General features: G+C 32.2%; 1 protein-coding gene across 4 annotated transcripts in view; it reads right to left on the reverse strand.

Annotated features, from left to right (window-relative positions):
- bol (boule) overlaps positions 1-21,493 on the reverse strand; it is a 203,920-nt gene that overhangs the window by 144,967 nt on the left and 37,460 nt on the right. Inside the window, exon 1 of one of the 4 annotated variants that reach the window (XM_065504146.1) lies at positions 865-1,136. The exons of the other annotated variants lie outside the window; for them this stretch is intronic. The gene's annotated coding sequence lies outside the window, so the exon portion shown is untranslated. Of the gene's footprint in view, positions 1-864; positions 1,137-21,493 lie in introns of those variants that run through there. 4 annotated transcript variants of the gene reach the window in all.

Genomic DNA, 21,493 nt, shown 5'->3' on the forward strand with positions numbered 1-21,493 from the left:
TAAAATCAGATTTGATTTATTAGTTTAGGCCAAAGCAAATTCAGCTAAAATTAAAAAAAGAGTCTGAGGGGGAGGAAAATTGAATGAGGTCACTATCAAAAATATTTATTTAAGGAAGAAAAAATTTAATTTTTCTTTTTGGTTCCTGGGATATTTAATCTTATTTAAAAACTATGTGGGATAAATAAAAAAATTTGTAGAGGACATTGAAAACTTTAAAATAACAAAATAATTAAAATTTATAAAAAAAATTGTTGTAAATGTAAAAAAAACTAATCTCTTATTATAAAAACCAATCATAAACTCAATTAAATTTTTAAATTTAAGAAAAACAAAGTCACAAATAGTTAGGAAAATTATGTATCCAAATTTAAATAAAATTATTGTAAAAAGAAGCAGGAATATCCTTCAAAGGAACTTCACACTGGCTTTACTACGCAATCCAGGGGGAGACACAAAAACACACACACAAACAGACACATTCAAATTCAAATTGGCACGCAATTCTTTTTTTTGTTATTTTTTGATTTTATTTTAATCAAAAGAAAAAATATGAAAAAAATACACTTTTTTTTGCTGTTTGTTGGTTTTGAAAATGATTACGAAATCCCTAACTACATGGGAAACTCATTAATCATTTACTCAGTAGAGTTGTTGTATTTGTATTTTTGTTAATAATATTCTTAATTTTCCATTATTTTATTTTAAAACTTCTTTGAAACTTTTTATTGTTGTTGTGTCAAAATAATTTTCTTTAACGTTGTTGGTTGTATTTTCAAGGCACAATTTTAATTCAAGAGAAAAACACGTTTTTTTTTGACGTTTGACAATAAAAATTCACCAAAAAAAAAATATTTTCTTTACCAATTTCACAATTGAAAACAGCACCGCTCGCTTGCTTTATAATAACTTTAAAAACTTTTCAATTTGTCCGAAAAATGTAAGTTTTTTTTAGAATTTTCCGTTTTTTTCCAGTAACGTTTTCGTAACGTTTATTATTTATGTTTGTTGTTGTGTTGTATTATTTTGTTATTTTACTAAAAAACTTTAGTTTTTTTTAATTTAAATTTTTTTTTTTAAATTTTACTTCGTTTGTAACGCACAAGTAGTAGATACAGACAAGTGTGTGTTGCAATCTCAACGACAGTAGAACGACTCAATTTTATTTAACAACGAGGTTTTTCAGCTGCTGTCGCTACTGCTGTTTAGATTCTGCTGCTGCTAAATGCTACTGGCTGGCTGGCTGGCTGCACTAGTTAGCAAGTTGGCCCCCCACATGAAAAACTAAAAGACAACAACCAAACACCAACTACAACAATAAAAAAACAACCGTATGTATTCTAACAACAATATGGCTGAGAGAGAGAGAGCGAGAAATAGCAAGAGCCAGAAGTACACAAGTAAAGGAAAACTCTAACAAGAGAATTTTCATTTTGTTTCATTTGTTTCCATTCTTATTTTTAATTATTCTCTAGAGAGCATGCAGCATGTAATGCTCTCTTACATGACAAATATTTAAGAAAAAAACGTGGAAAATTGTTTAGTACTTGAGGTTGTGTAGTATTGTTTGTACTTTTTTTTACATAATTTTTGGTTTGTTTTATTTTCTAAAAAAAAAAAAAACACATGGACACATTTTGTGACAACATTTAATAGTCTGCTCTCAGTATAAGAGAGAGAGCGCGTGAAAATTCTACAGGAAATAGTGTAGAATAATTTTGTCATATGCAAATCGTATGGGCGAATACATACTTTTGTTGAAATTTTTCAATTTTATTGGGTGTATGACTTAAAAATGGGATATACAATGGATGGAGTATCGTTTGAACGCGTTTGTTGTTTTTAATAAGTCATTTTATTCTCAAAAAAATTTGTTATCTTCGAAAGTTTTGAATTTTGTGTTAACAAATGCGGGAAGTTTTGAAGTTTTTAATTGGAAACAAAGTGCCTCTGAATCAAACCGATTGCTCATCGATGCTTATAGTGAATGTGTTCAATCGGTTTCAGCATACGAGAGATGGTTTGTGGTTTGAGGTTCAGAACTGGTGATTTTGACACGGAAGACAAAGATTGCCCTGGCCAGCCAAAAAAGATTGAAGACCAAGAATTGAAGGCATTACTCCATGAAGATTGTTGTCAAACTCAACAAGAGTTTGCAAAATCATTGAAAGCTGCTCAAGCAGCAATTTCGAAACGTTTGCGAGCAGCAGGATTCATCCAAAATCAGGCAAATTGGATACCATACGAATTGAAGCCGAGAGACCATGAATGATGATTTTGCATGTTCGAAATTATGTTTGAAAGCTATAAAAGAAAATTATTTTTGCACTGAATCAGTATTTGCAATGAAAAATCAATACATTACGAAACCCGAAGCGTAAGAGATCGTATGTGAAGCCCAGCCGAATCGACACCATGTCGCCAAGGTAATTCTCTGTATTAAGTGGGACCAAAACGCTCCTATCTATTATGTGCAGGTGAAATCTGGCCAGACCATCACATGGATCTTATTCGTTTGAAGTGATCATTTGCCGAAAAACGCCCAGAATGTGAACAGACATGAAACCGTAATATTCCACCATTACAACGCTAGGCCACCTGTTGCAATACCTGTTAAAAACTATTTAGGAAGAAGTGATTGGGAAGTTTTGCTTCGATCGATGCAGAACGTTCTCTCTGGGATACGCTTCACTTTGGAATATACTATCCGATATTAGCTTGTATGTCTTGAGTTACAAAATATTTATTTTGATAGATAACCCACCCACATCCCACTAAGCGACAAAATAGGTCTTAAAGGAAAAGACCTAAGCTTTCCTTTGAGCAAAAAAAAATAATTTTAAAATAAGGGCCCGTATTGGGAACAAAATTGATTTTGAAAAAAAATTAAAAATTGTATGTTTTGCGTTACAAAATATTTATTTTGGTAGATAACCCACTCGCACCCCACTAAGCGACCAAAAATATCTTAGAGGAATGGACCTAAGCTTTCTTTCTTTTGAGGAAAAAATTTTGCATAAAAATTTAAAAAATTGTATTACTTGAGTTACAAAATATTTATTTTGATAGATATCCCACTCGCATCCCACTAAGCGACCAAATAGGTCTTAAAGGAATAGACCCAAGCTTTTTTTGAGCTAAAGAAAATTTAAAAAAGGGTCCATTTTGAAAAAAAAATGCAACAAAGTTTTTGATTTTGCAAAACAAAAGTCAAAAATTGTATGTTTTGAGTTATAAAATATTGTTGAATTCAAATATAACGATTTTAACGGCTGATTTAAAAGTAGCCTAATGCTTTCAAATAACAGTGCTGTAATAGCAAACTGTAACATATCTGTGGGCATTATTAACATTGAAAAAAAAGCTTTCAGTTGACCATTGATCGTAAGTTGGCAACGCTGTTTGCTGCGACCGTATATTCGAATTCGAATATTCAGTTAAAGAACATTGTAGAAATAGAGCTTTCTAGATGGTAATGCAGTGTTATAAATAGTGGCAGAGGTTGCAGTAGTTAGTGTGTTTATCAGAGACGCTTTTCGAACAAACATCAACTGAGTGCTGTGTTTTTCAAGTGAATTCGAGTGCCTTAAAGTGTGCCTGTATTTCTGCGAATTTATAAACGTGTATAAAGAAATATTGAGTGACAATTTAATTCTGCGGTTGTTGTACATTTTTAAATAAATAAAGAGTTGTTACAACTTTCAAACTACTAAACGGCTTTTATTTGCAATCAAAAGTATACGGTTTATTTAAAAGAAATAAACCAAACGTTTTGAAAAGGTTAAAACGTAACAATATTTATTTTGATATTTTATAACTCAGAAAAAACACCTGCTTGACCAAAATGACCCCCTCTAAGTCAGAGAGCTCTCGACCGATCTTGTTGAAAATCTAACCTTGGTGCAAATTTCATCCCGATCGGAAGACATCGATTTCAAAAGTTATTTCACTTGACATGAAATGCCCCATATAAGTGATTTTTACAACTATTACCATGTTATTGGCGATTTCTGAGTTTTTGTTATAAAAAATCAATTTTTGTTCATGATTAAAGTGTTCAAAGATCGAGCATATTTCCGTGATTAAACGCGTATTTTCATAGTTGTTAGCGATTTAAGATTTTTTGAGGTTTTCTTATTGAAAATCAAGGTGTGATCTCAGATCGAGCTCCTTTTTTTCAATTAAGGATATTTTATTTTAGAGCAAAATAATGAGTGATCACTAAGGTTTTTATACCGGGTTTTCCCGGGACAAATTTCCCGGGAATTTTGTCAATTTTTCAGTACCCGATTCCCGAAATTTTTAGACGGGATTCCCGGGAATTAAAAACAAGTTAGAGCTCTATGTTTTTCACAAAAAAAAAAGTTAATATTTTTTTTAAAGTTTTTCGTTTATATCTAGGCCATAATATTGAATTCATTCCTTTTACTAAAATGCTTAAGAAAATGTTTTTCAATTCATTTTGTAAATAAAACTGAATGAAGAAAAAACATTTCAACTCAATTTGTGGTAGATTTGAATCAACAAAAATTTAATCATTCTAAATTTGAATAAATTCTGTTATCAGATAACTTCAAAATTAATTAAATTTAAATTAAGCTCTTGAATGAAGCTAAAGAATTATATACAGTGACGGACAATACAATAGAATCACTACATATGAATTCTATTAAAGCGGTAAAACTAAAATTTGATTTCAAAATTTAAAATTTGTTCATTATATATTAATGCTCATAACGTAAACAATAAATAGAAAAAATCAAAATAAAAAAATAACACATTCTTATGTTAAAAACGATGTCAAATCTAAAAGACTAAATAAAATATGCGACATTCAAATAGAATCAATCAGTCTTAAAATGATTAAAAATAAAAAATCATCATTAGAATTCGTTGTTTTCTTAATATTTTGTTGCATATCAATTATTTCTAATAACAGCATCAAATCTTTTGGGGATTGAATTTAACATAGTTTCGCATGTAGATCGGGAAATTGCATACCATATTTACTGAATTTTCTGCCAAAGTTCTTCCTTGTTTTTCAATTTTTCAGGTTCGAGTTTGTCTTTTACTATTTTCCATAGGATTTAAGTCTGGTTATTGAGACGGCCATTCCATAACATGAATTTTGTTATATAAAAACCATTTTTTGGCAAGACCTGACGTGTGCTTTGGGTCATTATCTTGCTGGAAGAGCCATTTTAAGGGCATATTCCATTCTGCATGTGGCTTTATAACATTCTCCAAAATATTTACATACAAGTGCTTATCCATATTTTCTTTAATCCAATAAATTGGACCAACGCAATACCAAGAAAAGCATCCCCATATAATAATATTTCCCCAACCATGTTTAAACGTTTTTGGTTTTTGCCATTTTTTGGACGTCTAACCCATGTCTTATCATCACTACCAATTAAATTAATGGTCGTTTCGTCCGTCCACAACACATTTTGCCACTTTTTTTATATTTTCTGGCCCACACCAATCCTTATGATTGCTCCTGGTTTTAAATGAAATATTGGTAGTGATTCTATTGATTCTATTGTGAATGGATTTATGGAATGAAAGGCTGACATTTTTTAATTACGGATTAAGATTTTAGTGAACTGTTATATATTCCGGGAATAGCCGGGTAACCGGGAATGTAGAAACACATTTTTCCGATTTCCAGGAATCAAAAAATTTCCGGAAATTAAAAACCCTAATGATCACAGATCGAGCTGCTTTTCTCGATTAAACTTTTATTTACAAAATTATTTGTTGAGGTTTTCTACAAAAAACAATATGAGCAATATGAATGATCACAGATCCTGCTACTTTTCTTCATATTTGCCAATAAAATTTCACTACAGTTTCTCAAGTTTTCAAAAAAACATATTAATGTAGCAGCAAAAATTACCTCCCCCTTAAACACAAATAAAAATGATGGATAAAACATTGATTTACTATTTATTATACCCACCAGAGAGACAGAACAGAAACCCTGCTAATAAAATTTATCTTGAATTATCGAATAGCTCTAGAGTGAAACATCCATATAAAAGTGATATAGTAGTTTTTTGTCGTTTATTTTTTTGTTTGATAACTTAATGTCTATGTAATACATTTTAATTGTAATTACACAGTTTATAAGAGTTTAATGATAAAAATAAAAAAAAAAACGTTCTACAACAAATATATATAAAGTTATCAACACAGAACAGTAGTAAGTAGTACGAGTAGCTGTGTGCAACTATGAGATACTTACAACACAACCAACCAAAGCAGCAAAACAGTACGAATGTGTATGTATGGGGAGCATTGTGTTTGTGTGTGTATCTAACAGCCAGTAAGTTTTACTTTTTTTGTGTGCAACCTTTTGGTAAAATTGTGCAATGAGCCATAACGAATTAATTGGTTTTTGAAAAACACACACAAAAAAAAAGTGTAGAAAAAATAAACAAAAACCAACTACAGCGACTAAACTATTTATATTTTTGTTCAATTCTATAAAACACGACAAAAAAAATTAGTATTTTTATTATTTTTAATGTTTGTTGGTCTGGAACAGTGGGACAGACGGACGGACACAAACAGACAGACAATATAATCAACACAACGCACTGTAGTTTTTAATAAATTATAAATCTATAAACTAGGTATACGTACATATGTAGTACTCGTTTGTTATTATTGTCAGTCTGTCTGTCTGTCAGTCAGAGAGACAGTCAATTCTTAGTTGCTGGTATGTCACAAACCTCAAACATTAATCTGTCTTTGGTTGCTCATGCACTCACTCCTCACATTCTCCTGCTACTGCTGCTGCCGGTAGTTTGTTTCTATTGTTAGCTTTTAAAATTTTTTAGATGTTTCTATCTATTTTGAAAAATGTTTTTTATACCCTACACCACCATAGTGTGGAGGGTATATTGGGTTAGTGCTGTTGTTTGTAACGTGTAAAAATATTGTCTCAAAACCCAACATAAAGTATACCAATTTTATCACGATCACTTTGTACTTTCATGATCACTTTCTAAATCGATTAAGCAATGTCCGTCTGTCCATAACGTCCTTGTAATCAAAATACAAGTCGCAATTTTAAACCTGTACAAGTTTTTCTATTGAACCAACGGCAATTTGGTTAACAACAAATAGTGCAGATCACATAAAAATCTTAATTGTATATATATCCCAAGTTCTGCACAACTAAATTTAGTACTAATCGGTCCATAATTTTCCATAGCTCCCATATAAGGACCCACGCTCGAAGATTACATTAATAAGCCTTAATCTCTAAAATACATTAGTATCCAATTAAAATTCAATACAAATAACTTTTATAAGTTTCACGATCGTTACAGTCTTAGCTCCCATTGAAGACCCACTTCCAAAAAGATCAAGTTCCCTATATACAAAAGTCATGTAACCACATTTTATAACGATCGCTGCATAATTTGTCATAGCTCTCATTATACTCAGATACTTGGTGTAGGGTTTCATATGGTCGGTCTTGATCGACTATACCACCTTTCGTACTTGTTTTATATATTAAATCAACCAATATTTTATATGATTCCAATATCAAAGGGAGTACACGGAAATTGTGGAATAAATTAGGAATATCTAGACAAAAATTAATATCAAAATTGACTACATATTCAAAATGGTTAAAAGATAACCATGACGCTAATATTGATTCGAAATGTTTGGCCTAAACTAGCAGCGATTTCTCAGATGTTGGGGAATATGAGTGATTGCAGATCACTAATCTATTTGTTTGACTAAACTCGAAGTAATCACAGATCGATCTTAGAGAAGTGTATATATAAGTTTGTCATTCCGTTTGTTATTTCTACATTTTTCATTTCCAACCCTATAAAGTATATGGGGGATTTCACGTCAAGTGAACCAACTTTTAAAATCGTTGTCTTCCGATCGGGATGAAATTTGCACCAAGGTGACCTATTTTTCAACAAAATCGGTAAGAACTCTCGGAGTTAGAGGGGGTCAAAATTTGACATTTTGGCTAAACATGTGATTTTTCTCTTATACCTATTGTTCTTAGCAAAATGTGTCCCAAATAGTTTACATAACTATTTCTTCAATCTTTCGAAAAAAAAATATTCAAAAAAATTTAATATTTTTTTTCCAAAATCAAAAACATTTTTGATTTTTTTTTTCAAAATGGGCCATTTTTTCTTAGATTAAAGCTTAGATATTTTCCTTGAGGACCTATTTGGTCGCTTAGTGGGATGCGAGTTCGATATCTATCAAAAAAAATGTTTTGTAAATCAAAAACTTTGTTGACCTTTTTTTTTCAAAATGGGCCCTCTTTTTAATTTTTTTTGCTCAATAGAAAGCTTAGATATTTTCCTTAAAGACCTATTTAGTCGCTGAGTGGGATGCGAGTGGGATATCTATCAAAATAAAAGTTTTGTGACTCAAAATATGCAATTTTTTACTTTTTTTTTTTCTTAAATTTTTTTTTCGCTCAAAAGAAAGCTTGGGTCAATTCCTTTAAGCCCTATTTGGTTGCTTAGTGGGATGCGAGTGGGATATATAGCAAAATAAATGTTTTGTAACTCAAGATATAAAATTTTTGATTTTTTTTGGCAAAATAGAACTTTCCAAAATGGGCCCTCTTTTAAATTTTTTTTGCTCAAATGAAAGCATTCCTTTAAGAGCTTTTTGGTGTCTTAGAGGGATGCCATCGAAAGGGATCGGAAGACATCGATTTGAAAAGTTGTTTCACTTGACGTGAAATCCCCCATACATATTCTGGATCCTTATAGATAGCGGAGTCGATTAAGCCATGTCTGTCTGTCTCTCTGTCTGTCCGTCTGTTGAAATAAATTTTCTGAAGACCCCTGATATCTTCGGGATCCAAATCATCAATAATTCTGTCAGACATTCTTTCGAGAAGTTTGCTATTTAAAATCAGCAAAATCGGTCCAGAAATGGCTGAGATATGAGGAAAAAATCAGGACAACCTCGATTTTTTTACCTATTTTTGACCTATATCTGGATTACTAAGTCATTAATATAGACAATATATGGTTATCTAATGATAGATATTTCAAAGACCTTTGCAACGACGTATATAAGACCATACATAAGTTGCACCTACAATGGGTCAAAATCGGAAAAAATATTTTTTAACCCGAATTTCTTTTTTCAACTTAAAAAAAATTTAAAAAACAAAAAAAAAAAAAAAAAATTTAAAAAATTTTAAAAACAAAAATTTAAAAACAATTCGAAAATTAATTTTTTTCCAAAAAGTTAAAAAAACAACTTTGGAAAGAAAATAAATTTTGTTTACCTAAAAATATTTAAAATTTTTATTTTTAAGATTCGGCCAGCTCTCTCTCCAATATACAGTGAATCACCCAGCTCTCTCTCCAATATACAGTAATCAATAGAATCACTACCAATATTTCATTTAAAACCAGGAGCAATCATAAGGATTGGTGTGGGCCAGAAAATATAAAAAAGTGGCAAAATGTGTTGTGGACGGACGAAACGACCATTAATTTAATTGGTAGTGATGATAAGACATGGGTTAGACGTCCAAAAAATGGCAAAAACCAAAAACGTTTAAACATGGTTGGGGAAATATTATTATATGGGGATGCTTTTCTTGGTATTGCGTTGGTCCAATTTATTGGATTAAAGAAAATATGGATAAGCACTTGTATGTAAATATTTTGGAGAATGTTATAAAGCCACATACAGAATTGAATATGCCCTTAAAATGGCTCTTCCAGCAAGATAATGACCCAAAGCACACGTCAGGTCTTGCCAAAAAATGGTTTTTATATAACAAAATTCATGTTATGGAATGGCCGTCTCAATAACCAGACTTAAATCCTATGGAAAATAGTAAAAGACAAACTCGAACCTGAAAAATTGAAAAACAAGGAAGAACTTTGGCAGAAAATTCAGGAAATATGGTATGCAATTTCCCGATCTACATGCGAAAGTTTGTTCAATCAATTCAATCCCCAAAAGATTTGATGCTGTTATTAGAAATAATTGATATGCAACAAAATATTAAGAAAACAACGAATTCTTATGATGATTTTTTATTTTTAATCATTTTAAGACTGATTGATTCTATTTGAATGTCGCATATTTTATTTAGTCTTTTAGATTTGACATCGTTTTAATCGAATTCATATGTAGTGATTCTATTGTATTGTCCGTCACTGTAGCTCTCTTACTTGTTTTTAATATTTTTAATATACTCATATAAAAAATGAATTTTTGTCGAGGAATATTGGTGATACAGATCATGTAACTTTTCTCAATTAAACACAGATAGAGCTACTTGTCTCGATTTAACGCTTATTTACAAAAGTATAGACAATTTTTCATATAAAAAGTAAATTTTTGGTTTAAAATATTATGTGATCACAGATCGAGTTTTTTCTATATTAAAAAAAAGTTAAGACCCGTTTGATATTATAAGCTAGGAGTGAGTGACAATTAAAAGCTAATTTACAAAGTTATTGATGATTTAAGATTTTTAATTTTTCGCATAAAAATAGATATGTGTTGCGGAATAAGCGTGATACCAGATAGAGCTTCTTTTCTCTAATAATTGTTTTTTTTTACAAAATTACATGTATTACAATCTCTTTTTCTATATTATTCTCAATTTCTTAACTAAACGATTATTTACAGTTTAGAAGATTTTAGATCTTTTTGGCCTTAACTCAGAGTGATAACAGATCGAGCTCATCTCTCAATTAAACATCTTTTTACAAAGTTATAAGGGATTTAAGATTATTAATCGGAATATCAGTGAACATAGATTAAAAGCTGTGATACGAGTGATCACAGCATTAATCGCTTATTTACACTTTAAAAACAGTTATAAAATTTAAGATTTTTTTCATATAAAATATTGATTTTGGCCTAAACTAGGAGTGATCGCAGTTTGAGCTTATTTTCATAATAAAACGCTTTTTAGTCTAATCTAGAAGTGATCAAAGATTGAGCTAGTTTTCTTGATTAAAAGCTTAATTGCAAAGTTATAGACGATTATTACAGATACGTATATTTTTGGTTCAAAGTATTGAGTGAGTAGATACCGAGTCTCTTTTCTTTTAGTAGTGATCGCATATCAAGCTTCTTTTCCTAATTTTCAAAGTTATTGAATATTTCTCATAAAATAAAGATTTATTTTGTGAACGTGAGTGATCGCTTAAACTTGTAGTGATCGCAGCACGAGCTTCTTTTATTAATAAAACGCGTTTTGGGTTTAATCTAGAAGTGATCAATGATCAAGCTAGTTTTCTTGATTAAACAGATATTTGCAAAGTTATAAACGATTATATATTACAGATACATCTATTTTTGATTCAAAGTATTGAGTGTTCAGATTCCGAGTCTCTTTTCTTCTAGAAGCGATCGCAGATCAAGCTTCTTAACCTAATTAAACTTTATTTACAAAATTTATGGATGATTCGTATAAAGAATAGATTTTTCTTGTGAATAGAAGTGATTGCTTAAGATTTTTTGGGTTTGTTCATATAAAATATTGATTTTTGGGCTAAACTAGTAGCGATCGCAAATCGATCCATGAGGTATTCTCCATGGAGATTATTGTCAAACTCAACAAGATCTTGCAAAATCATTAGGAGCTACTCAAGCAGCAATTTCAAAACGTTTACGAGCAGCAGGATTCATCCAAAAGCATGGAAATTGGATACCATACGAATAGAAGTCAAGATACCTTGATTGACGATTTTGCATGTCCGAAATGCAGCTTGATCACTATAAAAGAAAATCATTTCAGCACCGAATCATTACTTGCGATGAAAAATGAATCCACTACGATAACTCGAAGCTTAAGAGATTGTATGTGAAGCCCGACAAACCAGGCGAATCAACATTAAAGCCAAATATCCATGACGCTAAGGTAATGCTCTGTATTTGGTGGGACCAAAAGGTTCCTATCTATTATGAGCTGCAGAAATCTGGCCAGACCATCAGAGGGAACCTAGAACGAACACGACTGATTCGTTTGAAGTGAACATTGGCCGAAAAACGCCCAGAATATGCGGCCAGACATGTAACCGTAATATTCCATCATGACAACACTCGGACACATGTTGCTAAATATCTGTTAAAAAAAATTTAGAATGAAGTGGTTGCAAGGTTTTGCCTTAACCGCTTTTTAGTAGAGATCTTGCCCCGTCCGACTACTCTCTTGGATACAAAATGTTATTCATTCGAATAAAAAATATATTTTTACCTCGATTATTCGAATAATTTTTATTCGAATGACAACCCTAGTGGGCACTCAGAGAGTTATTTGGTTAAAAATATTTCCTTCCCAAAAAAAGGGAAAGTAAGTAGATTTTGCCAGGCGGAATAAGTGAAAACCTACAAAATTTCTAGGATGGAAATTCTTCTTTAATTCCATTTTAATAGAGAAATTCAGTCTATAGTCGTCGGCCATTGATGGGCGTGGATAATCTTGCAGCAATAAAGACTACAAGTGCGTACGAAATGTCTACTGGATTGTAAACATTCCCAAACCTTGGAGCTTGAAATCAGGCGGACTGAAGCATGACCGTTCTAGACATATCAACATCTTACATAGCACGAATTTTAACAGAGGATCATCTAATCCAATGTTTCAAAGACTGAAACGAAAATCGGATCGGAAAAACTTAAAAACCTTCCTTTCTGGCTGTCCAATATCTGCACAGTTTGCCCAGCGGAAAGTTACACCACAACTTCGGTTGCAAGAACAATACCATGAATTCAATCTAGAGTCATCGAACCTCAATGCAAGTGAAAGTGGAAAGTCTTGCAGCATTAAAGCATTCGTGGTAATAGGAATGTCTGCGGCAAGCAGCAATATTTGCATACCATTAGTTCTGCTAGGGAATATGTTTCATGAATGGGCACCCTGAGAGTTTCTAGGATAGATATTATTAAAGTGGTAGACAGTATTGCAGCTATAAAGGCTACCAGTTTCAACTTGGTGGTGACCAAATGTCTACTGGATTGTAAATATTCCCTAATCCAGCTTGGTTATCACTATGTCAAGCTAAAATAGGTCCCGGGACATGGGAATGTCTGTGGCGACCAGCATTATTGGGATGCCTTTGGTTACCATATCGAAGATTATCGATGAATGGGCACTCAGAGAGTTAGAACGATTGCAGAATATCGGAAATTTAACAATTTCATTTCAAAATTTCCACAACTGGAAACAGATTTATATTGACTTCTTTGGAAGCTGTTTTAAATAACTGAATAATGGAGTTGATTCCACATTTTGAGCAATGAAACTAAAATTATGTTTAAAATCTCTAATCATTTTAACAAAAACGTTTAAACAATTTTATTCGTTTACCACCTTTCAGCTCGTTACGCTTAAATTGTTGCTGCTGCTTCTGTATGTGAATATCTTTCAAAGCTAAACTATAAAAAAAAAATAACAAAACCCCACAACCAAAAAACATCAAGTTGATGAAGTATTAAACTTTTTCTTTTTTCTTATTTTTATTTTTTGTTTTGGTAGTTATTGGTTCATTTTTCATTTTCCATAATACAGTTTTTGTGTTTAATCCCAAAAACGACAACAGCAAGAACAACAACAAGAGCAAACTTTATTACTCATACAGTATAATGCTGTATTACGGATATCCGAAATAAAATGTGAAAAATAAAATAGAAAACTTTCAAGCCATGATACGAGGAAAAGGGAGGAGTAGGAGGGAGTTAAATGAAATGAATTGAATTGAATGACTGGATGGTTGGTTGGATGGCTGGCTGGATGAAGAGGTACAAGTTAAACTAGTAAAGATGAGCACAAACAAAGACGACGTTGAGCAGCACATGAATAGAGTCAGAGAATACTACAACAACAGGAACATTGCAACATCAAATAATGAAAAAAAAAGAAAAAAAAAAATCTAAAGAGCAATGTGAGTGTATAAAGTTCTTACCTATTTAACATTAACGTTTGATTTTCTGTTAATTGGCATATAATCCGCTTATAAGTTTGAACAACAAATTAGGGCATGTTATAATATTGGATAGCAGCAGTAGCTGTAGCTGCAGAAGTGATGTAGTAGTTGGTTTTGGGTAGTACTGGTGTGGTAATGGCTCAGCCAGTCTTAACAAATACTAAAATTATGGTGTGGTTTTTAATGCCTTCTGCTTCTTTCTACTGTTTTTTTATTTATCAAAAATGTTATGCATGATAGAAATTATACAAAAAAACGCATTGAAATAGTGTGTATGAATGAATGAATGAATGAGTATGTTAAAGATAAAATAAATAATCAAACATTTTATATAGTTCAGTAGAAAATTAATAATAACAAAATAGATAGATAGATAAATAAATAAAAGCCATTTGGACGGACACACAGCATGGTCACTTAAATAGCACACTGAGTGATGACCACGAGCTTTTAATAATGAAATTCAGTGGGTTTTGCTTGAAAAATATAGATATTTGGAAAATCAATAAAGGTGAAGCTAGTTTTTTAAAACACTTACTTTAAAATGTTCTATTTAATCTCCAGGTGAGCTGTAGTGTTCTGAGGCTGATAGTTTCTGTTAAAAATCTACTCTACAGAATGTACTAGACTATCTTATGATTATTACTATTTCTCAAGCCAGTGTGAAGACGATGCTGTGCATATTTTTCAGTAACAACACTTCTGCAAAGTCTGTCCTAAAACCCAAGGAGCACGACTGTATTGATTACTATCTTACAAAGCAAGTGTGCTTCAATCAATCTAGAGTCATCTCCAAGTTCCAACCTGGTGATGTCGAAAAGTCTACTGGATTGTATACATTCCTTAAACCAGTTCTAAGATACCATCCTATTAAGCATGGATGGACCAATCCGGGGGTAAAAATCGGATTATGTGTCAGCAAATTTGGACAGAATTTTTACGACAAGGAACACCTACGGTGATTGTTTATAGAGGGAAACGAAAATGGGTTCGGAAATTTTCTCTGATGATCTTGACTTTGGGTTATCTACCCAATATCTGAACCGTTTTTCCAAGAACTTCCACTTCCACTATTTAATGTCCGGTTGAGTTGTAGTGTTCTAAAGCAAGTGCGCTTCAATCTGTAGGCGCAATTTGGAATATGATATATACAAGGAATTTGTATAGAACTCTTTAGAAGAGACCAGCAAACTTTATCCTTCCAGGTTATGCCATCTCAGTCTACACTTTCTTAAGATCTAGACTTGCGAAAATGTACGCAATAGCTACAACTTCAAGAATAATACAAGAATTCAATATAGAGCCTTCCAAGTTTCAATGTGATACTGTCGAAATGTTTACTGGATGGTATACATTCCCTAAACCAGCTTAGAATCAGTCAAACTGAAGCACAACCATACTGGAAATGGCACTAGCCTACAAAGCATGGGCGGGCCAAACTGAGTACTGAAAATCAGATTATTTGGGTACCTACATTTTGACAGAACTCTTAAGACGAAGACCGCAAACTCTACACAGAGAAAACAGATTCGTGATAGCAACCGAATTTGTTGCCAATCGAATGATTCGGTTGCACACATAGAATTTTTCAGTTCTAGCAACAGAATGTCAGTTGATAAAGAAGAATTTCAGTTGAGGCAACCAAACTTTAGTTACCCCTTACAAAATATTGTAGTCACAACTGTAAAATTCGGTCACTAAGATCATTCGATTGCTATCACGAATCTGTTTTCTCTGTGTACTCTTTGAAATTATTCAATCACAATTCGCATTGTTGATTGTTCCGGTTATTTTCTCTGATGATATTGACTTTTGAGCATCTTTCAACGTTTTCCAGGCGGAAATTTACCCCAAAAATACAGGAATTCAATCTAGAGCCGCCGACGACTGATGAACGTAGGAAGTCTTGCAGCAATAAAAGCTCCAAGTTCCAACGTAGTGATGTCGAAATGTCTACTGGATTTTATACAATCCTTAAACCAATTTGGAGTCAGGCGGACTGGACGTGGCGCCATCCTTCTAAGCATTGAAGGATGAATTGACCCGTCAATTCGGGGGTAAAAATCGGATTATGTGTTCCGCACACATAATCGCTTTTAACGCTATCCTTCTTCTATATTATGCCTTATCAATCTAAACTGATGGCTCAAATATTGGTATCTTGACCTTGGGATATTTTTCAGATTGCCCAATATCTGCTCAGTTTTCCAGACGAACATTTGCGCCATTCAGTCCAGAGTTGTCCACGATTGACGGAGGTGGACAGTCTTGCAGCAATAAAGACTCCATGTTTAAACACGTCTACTGTATACATTCCCTCACTTAACCTGGAATCATGCGCCATCTTACAAAGGATGGGCAAGCAATCTAGAAATCTGCGAATTTTTACAGAATATTTACGACGAAAAACACCTGTAGTGATGGTTCATAGGGGGAAACGAGAATGGCAGGAACAACTATGCTGTGGTACAAATAGGGACTCGAGAGTATCGAATACGATCCGTGGAAATGAGAATTTCTATATTTCCTGTTAATTCCCAACCAAACTTCGTTTCGTTGCACAGCTGATAATCTTGGATTGCAAAATGCTGCAATCTTAATGCTCTACAAATGTCCATCAAACGTTTCTTCCGCAGTATATTAAATGGAGAAATGCTATTATCAGGATTTATAGCTCGATATCGAATGCTATAATCTCTAACAAGAAAATAACAATACATTTTGCTCAATAACGAATTCGGTAATTCAGATCCTAAAGAAAATGTCGTTGGTCAGGTCCTTCTAAGAGCTCAGACCGACATAACTACAAATGCAATAGATTTGAATTCACAGATCAGCCACAGAAAAACATGACCAAGTCATACTTGGTCTCTTCAAATTGACATAGAAACTACAGAGGTAAAAACATAATGGAATAAGCCTAAAACTGTAGCAAGAAGTTTTAAAAAGAGAATGAAACGCAATCGCAAGGAATAATTTTGGGAAATAATGTGTTTTTTTAATGTTGGCCATTGAAAGCTACCTTTCTGGCAACATATGGATACCGAGCCAAAAGAACTGTTCATCTTTTGAGGCCAAGAATGAATCAAGTCTATATCGGATACTCTGTTCCAAAGTGAAGCGTATCTCAGAGAGAGCATTCTGCATCGATCGAAACAAATAGTAGTCGGTTGAGGCAAGGTCTGGACTATAAAGCGGGTGAGGCAAAACTTCCTAACCACATCATTCTAAATAGTTTCTAACAGTTATTGCATAATGTGGTCGAGCGTTGTCATGATGGATTATTACGGTTTAATGTTTGGCCGCATATTCTGGTCGTTTTTCGGCCAATGCTAGCTTCAAACGAATCAGTTGCGTTCGGTATAGGGTCCCTGTGATAGTCTGGTCAGATTTCAGGGACCCTTTTGGTCCCACCAAATACAGAGCATTACCTTAGTGCCATGGATATTTGGCTTTTGTGTGGATTCGGTTAGTTGACCGGGCTTGATCCATTTTATATCACAAGTAGTGGTTCGGTGCAAAAATGGTTTTCATTTATAGCGTTCAAGCATTATTTCGGACATGCAAATTCATCTTCCAAGGTCTCTCGGCTTCAATTCGCATGGTAATCAATTGTCCTTGCTTTTGGATGATTCCGCAAACGTTTTGTAGTAGTAGCTCGCAATAATTTTCTAAGCTCCTGATGAGTTTTACAACAATCTTTAGGAGTAATAGCTCCAATTCTTGGTCTTCAAACTTGTCTAGGCGATATTTGTCTACCGTGTTAAAATCACCATTTCTGACAGTATAAATCACGTTCAAAAGATACGCCATCTATTGTAAATCCCGCATTTTTAAGTCATAAACTTAATAAATAGAAGTTCGATTTTAAGGGGACAAAAATATTCACACAGTTTCTAATTTTTAATAGGAAAATAGTTTCTTTTAATAGTTTGATATTTTGTGGAGTAGCCTATCTTTTTAATGACTTCTTTTAATAGTCTTGGCATTGAATCGACCCATTTTTGGTGACGTCAGCTCCAATATTTTGTCATTCTTGTAACAGGACTTCTTTAAGTTTAGTCTTACTAATAATATGGTGCTTTCCTCCACGTTCGTCCAAGTTATCCCACAGATGTTCTATGGGATTCATGTCAGGTGATTGCGGAGGAGTCGGGAGAATATGTGGAACATGATGCACTATCCATATTCGGACGTCATGGGCAGTGTATTTGGGGTCATTGTACTGTTGATAACAGAAACTTTCCCAAGCTTTAACTTTAGAGCGCAATGTTGTTGGTTTTCTTTTAAAATATTAAGGTACACTGTTTTGTCCATTGAACCGTCGATGAAAACTAAGTTTCCTACATCAGATGCAGTCATACAACCCAAAAACATGACCCCTTCTCCACCATGTTTGACAGTGTTTACTACATTGTACTTTTCCAATTCAGTGTTTGGCCTTCTCCAAACTGTTACTCTGCTGTCCGATTAAAAAATATTATTGAAAAATATTATCTAAGAATAGTATTACGTTCCAGAAATCTTCAGATTTATTTTTGTAAGATTGTTTGTAAGTATTTTTCAATCGGACGACAGAGTAAGAGTTTGGAGAAGGCCAAACACTGAATTGGAAAAGTACAATGTAGTAAACACTGTCAAACATGGTGGAGAAGGGGTCATATTGTGGGGTTGTATGGCTGCATCTGATGTAGGAAACTTAGTTTTCATCGACGGTTCAATGGACAAATATTTTAAAAGAAAACCTACTACAATGTGCTCTAAAGTTAAAGCTTGGGAATATTTCTGTTATCAACAGTACAATGACCCCAAACACACTGCCCATGACGTCCGAATATGGATAGTGTATCATGTTCCCCACATTCTCACGACTCCTCCGCAATCACCTGACATGAATCCCATAGAACATCTGTGGGATAACTTGGGCGAACGTGGAGGAAAGCACCATATTATTAGTAAGACTAAACTTAAAGAAGTCCTGTTACAAGAATGACAAAATATTGGAGCTGACGTCACCAAAAATGGGTCGATTCAATGCCAAGACTATTAAAAGAAGTCATTAAAAAGATATGCTACTCAACAAAATATCAAACTATTAAAAGAAATTATTTTCCTATTAAAAATTAGAAACTGTGTGAATATTTTGTCCCCTTAAAATCGAACTTCGAAACATTAGTTAATTTTTTTTCTGAAATGTGCCAACTTATGTTTAGTTTTTTCATATATTTCAATAAGTAATACGTAAATAAATATTTTTTGAAACCCGTACGAAAGTTGTGGCCTTCGTTTAAAAAATATGGAAGATTAAAGATAAATCTGTATGCTGTGTGAATATTTAAGTCCGGCACTGTACATACATATTTTCAAAGTAAACTGAAGTGATTTACAAAATAAGGCATTAAATGTTTAATGTATAAGTTTTCAATAAATTTAAGTATTTCGCAGAATTTTCGACAATTCTGATTGTATTTTACATTCGATTCGTATAACATGGTTCTGAGTCACTTAAAAAAAGAAATATATTCCAAACTAATATAGTTTATTTAGAAACAAATAAAAATAAAATAAATAAATTGCATTTAAAAGCAAAAATAATATGAAATATGTATAATATAACAACAAATAATATTGTACTAATAATATAAATTTGCTCTCGTATAAATGTAAATTAAAATTCATTAACAAAATGAAAGAGTGTACAAACAAAATTAATAAAATGAAAACAAAAATAATATAAAAATAACAACAACAAAATTTTAAATATACCCAATACTACACAATACAATACAACAAAATTACACAAAAAAAAATATTCTACAACAATCGTGTTGATGATGATGACGATGATGACTACGATGATGATAATTAAATGGCAGTCACTGATGCGTATACTCAACATTAAATTCATCAACAGCAACAACTACAAATATTGTAGTAGAAACAGCAAAAACAAAGAAAACAAAATTGAAAATAACAGCACACACTCGCTGCAAAGCAACAACAAAACAACAAAAATATATATTCTGTTTATTATCAACTCTCTGGGTAACCCTAAAGTACACAATTAAAAATGTTGATGTTTTTCCCCCGTTATTGTTGTTGTTGTTACTGCTGCTGTTGTTATTATTGTTGTTAATGATGATTTTAATGATTATAACGATGAGGTAGAAACAAATTACAACAAAAATAAACAGTAAAACATCATGAAAATCACTCACACTTGCACACAAATTAATAGAGAGAGTAAATAATAATTTTGTAACAGTTATTCTTTGCTCTGGTTTTCTAAAGGTAAAAGTGTAGTAAAAATTTGTGGTACTAAATAGGTGTTTGTCAATGATAGTACTTTATTCTTAGTTGTATTTAAATTTATAGTAGCTAACAGTAAGTATGAAATTTTCGATTTTTTGTTAAAAAAAGTCTTAAAAATTTAAATGAATCCATGTTTATTTTAGTATAGTGCAATAATTTGATAAGATATTAAAATTGACTTTAAGCAGCTAACGGTACCTAAATATAATTGGGGTATTCACACGGTCTACTATTTGGTCGTATTGTCATAATGTCCTAATATATTATGATAGTTTAATCAAATTTTTGTTGTGTTTCAAACAAAAAAGTTCTAAACTAATAAGACTATTTGAACTATGTTTATTGTTTTGTCATAAAATAATATTTGTTTTGTTCAAAACATTTATGACAATAAAACATTATGACAATATGACTAATAGCAGACCGTGTGAATACCCCAAATGTTACATTGCGTCCTGGAAATAAGGGTTTTTCAACAAGAACTTTGTTTTCTAAAACAAACAATTTAGATGAAGATGATTCAATTTTTTATTGTATTACGAAGAGAAAAGTTCGGCAATTATGAATGAAAAATGATATCTGGCAAAAGTCCATCACGACCACGCTGACAGATGTGGATTCTTTCATTCAGACTTTGTTTAATTTGTTGTTACCCATTAAACCCATATGATATAGTCCCCTTTATAAAACAATAGTGTATCATTTTTTGCCATTTCGAAATAATTGAGTTTAAAATTTTTGATTTTCTTGAACAAAATAACGTATACGCTTTGAGGAATTAATTAATAAATCATTTTTACCTTATTTTAGGTAGTATCCTAATTTTCTTTAAATAGTCTTAATGAAGTACATTTTCTAGTTTAAAAAAGTAGTTGTTAGTAATTAAAATAAAAAAAAATAATAAAATTAAAAATTTATATATAAACAGCTTTTATTTAAAATAAAGAAAATATTTTTATTTAAGTTTTTATTTTTTCATAAAAATTTATATTGATGATACGTTTTTTGTTTCAGAAAATAACAATTCAAAACAAGTAAGAAAGTATGGTAGCTCAAGCCCGACCATATAATACCCTACACTAAGTAAAAGAGCACAAACATTTTTCTTTTAAAATTTCAATAATTTATATTTTTGAGTGATTTTTGGAAGTGGGCCTTATATGGGGGCTATGACCAATTATGGACCGATCACCATGAAATTAGGTCATGTG

The sequence above is a fragment of the Calliphora vicina genome, chromosome 3, assembly GCF_958450345.1.
Source record: "Calliphora vicina chromosome 3, idCalVici1.1, whole genome shotgun sequence".
NCBI classification, from domain to species: Eukaryota; Metazoa; Arthropoda; class Insecta; order Diptera; family Calliphoridae; genus Calliphora; species Calliphora vicina.